Here is a 7337-nt window from a genome sequence, read left to right on the forward strand (position 1 = left end):
AGTGATTATCATACATGTACCAGGAGCTGCGCAGCTCTAACATATGCTAGTAGTGCACGTGGAATCAGCTCGTACCTGAATCGCTCGGTGGCCATATTTGGCGTTAGAACGCCTACACTATGCCTGCACCTAGCGCAAGCTTCATGAATCCTGGGGCTAGTTTCTGGCACACAGATTGTAAGTTATTTGTCTGACACATCTCTGGACACTAATTTTTCCTCCATTTACCCCTTTTTTGAAGGAGGGTCATCACAAAAGCCTCTATAGTGGGTTCTGAAGTTCTCTCCATATGTAAGCTGCCACTTTCTGATCTAGTTTGATTGAAAGTGTAACGCAACCATAGCTTCACTAAAAGTAAGTTTAATTTAGCTTTTCTTCCCCAAAAGCACATGGACCACTTATACACACACACACACACACACACACACATACACACCAAAAAATAAATAAATAAAAGTATCTGAAAATTTTTTTTTCCTGTTGGTTGCCTACGTCAATGAAGAACTATTGAGTTGTAACAGGATGCAATCTAACTCAATGATGCTAGTACTTAACTCCCTAGACATGTGTCCAGGTGTTTCACTGGAGCACTGATAACACTATTGCTGCCAAACATTTTCCCATGCTTACTGTGTGTTTCTATTTTTCCCATTAATATATATATATATATATATATATATATATATATATATATATATATATATATATATATATATATATATATATATACATATATATATATATATATATATATATATATATATATATATATATATATATATATAATATATATATATATATATATATATATATGGGGATGCGTTTTCATGTGGAAAACAAACCTGCTAAAGTCAAACCTAATGCCCTCAGGTTCCAATCACCCTTTCTGAAAAATGCAAAATAATTTATAAAAGACCTAACTTTAAAGCATTTTGCAGAGGATGTTTTGCACTCAGTGTGCTCTTGATCACTAAATGAAAGTTTTGTCCAAGGTCACTCCAACACAGTGAAAAAGAAAATACATTTATTGTATTTTCTTTGAGTTAGTGAGTCCTGAGATTTGAAATACTAAGAGACTGGGAGTGTAGGACAAAGACCCTACATAGGGAAGGGAGTGAAAAACACTGAAGTCTTAGATTGTATTTATTTGTATATAAATAAGTTATCTACCAGGTGTGTGTGTATGGGGGGGGGGGTATTTGAGATAGACCAGCTGAGATAAGTATATATTTGTGACATTTGAGTAGAAATGAAATATGCAAAGACAAATGGTGATTAAATTATTTCCCATAGGGCTTTTTGTGTATTTAATCCCTGCAAAAAGACCTTCCCCGGGATTCATGAAGTTTGTGCCATGCGCCGGAATAGCGTTGGCGATCTAGCACCAAATATGGCCGTCTAGCTATTCAGGTAAGAGCTGTTTCCATGTGCACTACCAGAGTATGCCAGAGCTGCGCAGCTCCCGGTGCATGGTATGCTAATTACCCCATGCGCAGCAGTGTAGCATGCAAATGAAGGTATATAGCGATTCATGAAGTTGTGCAGGCATAGCTAAGCATGTAGAAATGTAAACCAAAAATAAATGGTTTACATGTTGTCAAACATAAAATCGGAGCCATGAAAGCAGACCAAACGTATGTATTATAATGTTAATATATGCCAATGGCTAAATATATAGCCAATGGTATAAAATAACATGACAACATATAAAATAAAACATTTAATTTCATGGCCACACCAACGCAAAGTAAAACCGCAGTGCATTGGTGCACAAATGGGATCATAATGAAAATATATTTAGATGTCATAAAACTGTAATGTAGCGCAATTCATGATATCACCATAATAGTCAATGGCACACATGCTACACCACAACCATGGTGCAAGGGTTGCTAAGGGTCTGTGACAGTGTTCCGTGTGGTAACCAGGAATTAGCAGTCAATGCCTTGCAAATGAGTCAAGTAATACTGAATCGCAAACGTCCCACTGGCATAAGGATGTACCATACGACATAGCGTTACAACACCGAGGAGTGGTCTGGAGGTAAACATGACATCAAGAGATGGGCACGCCACCATATCTGTAAGCACATTGGATCATTGCTAATCCATGTTGAGTGTTGCTAAGCAAAGCCGCATGATAGGGGTGTTGAAGTAGCCATAGCTTTGCTTAGCTGAGAGCACACAAGGTAACCGAAAGTTCATATGAAAGTGGATGAAAACGCACACGAAACCTGGTAAACGGATGTGCACGGTGCGCACCACAGCTGAAACAGGAAGGATACGGGAAGACAATAAGGAAATGCTGCAGCATGGTAATTGGAGTACAAATGAGTAATTAACACCTAGAAACTTACAGTGGGCCATTGACAACAGCTAACAAGGCTGCTAGCAGCTACCTGCAGAACAGGAAAGGGGTGGCGCTGTACAGCAAAGAAAAGAGAACTGTCACAGCAGAACAAAGCACACTTGCTGTAGATCACCTACATAACATATTTCCCAACACAATCCTGGGTTGTGGAAGCACAAAACAAGAAAGGTGGCAGCTGGATGCATGCCTGACAATGGGAGGTGAATCGGGTTGAAAATAGAAGTAAAGGGCAATAGATGAATCATGGCAGACAAGCGTAAGTCAACACCAAAGGCCCCACAATAGCAATACCTGCTGTAAAACCAATAATTAAGATGCCCTGCAGCTGGAATAGCACAAATGCACCCAATTACACCAGCATCATCCATTGCACAATAGTATAAGGTGTGAAAGCCCCACACACACACACACTTGTGTATTCCCAGACACTCTGCACCATTGGTGTATATAGACGGGGAACTTTTAATATGTATATGTTAGGGGCTGCCATAGCTTTGATTCATCAGCATGTGTTGGAGACTGACGGTGGTGTGGAGGATGATGCTGACAACCATCTCAGGCACCGGAGGAGGAGACGAGTGTTCAGACCCAGGGTAACCTACCAGGGGCTACATGATCTGGAGATAGTAGAGCATTACAGGGTGGACAGGGACATCATACAGCAACTTGTTGAGCTGTGCAGGCCACGCTTCAGAGCCAGAAGTAACAGAGGGGAACCCATCCCAGTGGACACAAAGGTATGTATAAGCTTGAGAAGACTAGCCACAGGTACCTTCCAAAGGCCAACTGGGGATATCATGGGGATCTCACAGGCATCAGCATCCAGGGTACTCCACCAGTTCCTGGATGCCATGTTACCACATGCCAATGAACACATACACTTACCCTGAATGCAGGAGGAGTTGGCCAGCAGTATGCATCTCTTCCATCATGTGGCAGACTACCCGGAGGTACTGGGTGCAATAGACTGCATGCACATACACATCAAGTCACCACCCGGTGAGCAGGGTAGGCATTACATAAACCACAAGGGATACCCCTCCATCAACTGCCAGGTCGTGTGCAATGCCCAGGGCATTATCATGGATGTGTGTGCTGGCGGTCTTGGAAGCTATCACGACTCCCACATCTGGCCTGCCTCACAGCTGTATCAGTATTTACCAGGGGGCATCCCATATGGCCACCTGGTGGGGGATGCTGGCTATGTACTAGAACCATGGATGATGACACCCATCAGAAATGCACACACAGCCATGCAAGAACACCATAATGAGGCACATGCAGAAACCAGAATCATCGTAGAGCACGTGTTTGGGATGCTGAAATCATGGTTCTGTTGCTTGGACATATCTGGTGGAGCCTTGCAGTACTCTCCAGAAACGTGTGCCCACATCTTCATAGTATGTGCCATGCTACACAATATGAGCCTGCAGAAACAGCTGCAGCAGGGACAGAATGGTGAAGGCCCTCACAGCCCATCACCATTGCCAAGGGACCCACAGGCACAGGGGGACTCAGACCACAAACACCCTGTGCTAGCCCGAGTAGGCAGATGGAGGCATGCCCAGTATGCCCATGCCTTGGCAAAGAGGGAACGTATAACACACACACACACTGACACTGTAGGCACTCATGGAATGACACCCTTCTCCACCTGCACACACAGCAAACATGGAAGGTACACACACACGACCACCTGTAAATTGTCATGTATAGGTGGTCTACTGTGTGCATCCTACATAGGTAGCCCTCAACTATTGTACACACAACCGCCATTGGCACAAGGTAAGTCAATACCTGAACAGTATATTAAGCTATCAGCATGTGTCCATACTGTATGTACAGGTTCATAGATACATAGGTAGGTACATGCCCAACCGCCAAGGCCACTCATAAGCATAGGCAAAATGTGTCTGTTGTCGCCACCCCATTGATCAACTAACTGTCACTCTGTGGAGCAGAGCCACTTGCGGGATCCCTGGGGTGTAGCTACTGTTCACCACCCACTCTGCAAGGATTCCCCAGAATGTTAGTGAGGGGTTTTGTATAATGTAATCAGGGATGTAGTTCCAAATAATGGAGAGTATCCCTGACAGGAATCTTCACAGATGTGTACATGTTACATAGTATACCTTAAACACAGCTTGCATATATAGGTAGTTCTCCACAGAGTAATAAACATGTTGAACACACAACCGCTGAAATGAGCATTCATCACCCTTGCACTATCAGTGCCTGCTCTGAGTGGTAAGATATCACTGCCAGGATTAGAACACACAACCATGTACACATCCATCAAAATAACATACCACTAAGCTACCTGAGCTGTACCAATGGCAGTCATGTATACTGACAGGATAAAACACAAAAGGTAGGAATGTGTTGAAATAGGAGAAACCGGCATGTACACAATGAAAGGTGTATGTTTTATATATATATATATATATATATATATATATATATATATATATATATATAGATATATATATATATATATATACACACATATATATATATATAGAGAGAGAGAGAGAGAGAGAGAGAGGGAGAGAGAGAGATATGTTGATATATGGGGATATACATATATATGTAGATATATAGATAGGTTAACAACATCTACATAACCATGGAGGTACATATAAATGGGATACCTACCACATACCGACTGCTTTACATACCAACGCATGACTCCCGAGGCTTAAGGTCCGAAAGAACACAGTACTGAAACACCAGATTTGCGAGGTGTAATCTCACGATGTTAATGGACAGTTAGTCAGTGCTTCTGGTGTTGCGGTTTGGGCAGGTTACTGTGTGTACCTGTGTTTATTAGGGTTGTAGTGTGTGTATGTGTATGTTCTGTGTTTGGTGTGTGTTCTTGGGGGACTGTAGTCTCCCTATACTCATCACTCATCAGACCAATGATTGAGTACAATGCCCCATTCGGAATGTATCTGACCCGACACTTGCAGCAGCTGGAGAGGCCACAAAAGTTCCTCACCAAAAGGATAAAGGGTCTCAAACATCTGTCCTATGCTGCCCGACTGAAAGAACTCCAGCTCTATTCAGTCGCTTACCGCTTGCTCAGAGGTGACCTTTGCCTAACATACAAGGCCATGTCAAACCCAGATTTGATGAATATGCTGCACCTCAAAAAATCTAGATCCGTCAGAGCCACAAGGGCGGAGACTTAAACCTCGACACGGCTATTAATAGGGCGTGCTGGAGGGATAGATTCATCACCCAAAGACTCCCTATGCTGTGGAATAAAATCCCGGTATATGTGAGGCAGAGCACCTCGCTGGCCTTGTTCAAGAGAAATCTTGACCAATGGATGGGAGATCGCAGATATACCCCAGGGATTACCTCAGTGGCACTGCTCGACAGAGGCACAGCAAAATAATGGGTATAGTTCCCCATACTAAAGGGGTGGCGTAAGCCACAAAACTATGGGCTAGGCTTGTAAATGCCCTCGGGCAGATAGCCTAGTATGAACCTATGAACCTATGAACCTATGTAATGTGTGGTCGTGGGTTAGCCTTATGTATCTGTTTGCATGACCTAGGATGTAGAATATTGAAGTAGGGGGTGGTGTGTGGGGCGCAGACACCTACATGGGGTGTGAAGGGGGCTTGGCCACCTGCTCATAAGTAGTGTATGATGGTTTGTTTGGATGTTGGGTAGCAGTGTTTCTGTGTGTGCATGTGTATGTTCCATGTTTGTGTTACCTTCACGAGTTACTGTCGATGTTGGTAATGTGGGGTATGGGAGTCTGCTCCTGGGACTGTGTGCGTCGGAACACTGTCGTTTCGGGATTCCATAGGTCTCCCATATACAGCGGTTGAAGTCTTCACATATGTGTATAACATAGACCATAGCAATCACACATTCCACCACTCCCAACCTTTATGAACAAAGGATATGGAGAGTATATGCCTATACACCATTACAAATATGTGCTACGGACATGAGCCAGTGATACTGTTACCACTTGTTTCACTTTGTGAGGGACACTCCCTCTTTGGGCAGTTGTGTCCTGACCAAATATATTAAACATGGCAAATGTCCTGGGATTGAAGGAGTACCTACATTGTACAGGAAACAGGATAAGCTACTAAATTGCTACAAGAATAAGCTTTTAATTAGGCAAGAAAGGAAAATTCTATCCCTTGTACTGACAGTGGGTTTGTGTCGGCCTGTAAAATCAGATGTGTGTCCTGAAAAGGACTCAATATGGCCATATGAAAAGGTGGCAACCCTAGCCAAAGAGGGTCAGTCACCAGCACAACTCCAATGACTACAAATACCAATGACAGAAATACACAGCTATCACGTAGCAACACATTATTACATTCAGATGTATTACTGAAGGAATTCAAGGACTAACATCACCCGCATGCTATACAGGAACCACAAAACAGTGCCTTAATGAATCAGCCTGCAAATACCATAGTATTAGTCCACAAAAGGATAGGTGATCAAATAGGGAAGGAACCCTCACACACATAGCGATTATGTATAAAAGCAGTTCCTACACACCTGCATTTGCTAAGCACACCCACCAACATCACCCCCACACCCAAACATATTACAATACAAACTATAATAACATCACAAATCATTCACACACTGTACGACATCTGCAGAAGTCTTAACATACCTTGTCAAAGACACACTAACATGGCCCATGTGAAATAGCGGCTGATATACAATGGAACAGCTGCTGATGTAATAGGGTTTGTTTGCACTAATCCTGTTTCAGAGGGTTGTGCGTACACTGGGATGTGTTAGCAATTAGTGAGTAACAGCACAATATGCTACACTTGTACACCAAATCAAGGATGACTGGTGAGCACACTGTACACCATAACAGTTCATGCATAGCCATATGGCCTTGAGCTGGCCAAACATCCTTGCCAGACTTAAACATATGTAGAAGTATCAGGTACAAACAAACCCTTTTCATTTAA

The sequence above is a fragment of the Protopterus annectens genome, chromosome 10.part0 (genome assembly GCF_019279795.1).
Source record: "Protopterus annectens isolate FY-2018-M chromosome 10.part0, PAN1.0, whole genome shotgun sequence".
Lineage (NCBI taxonomy): Eukaryota > Metazoa > Chordata > Ceratodontiformes > Protopteridae > Protopterus > Protopterus annectens.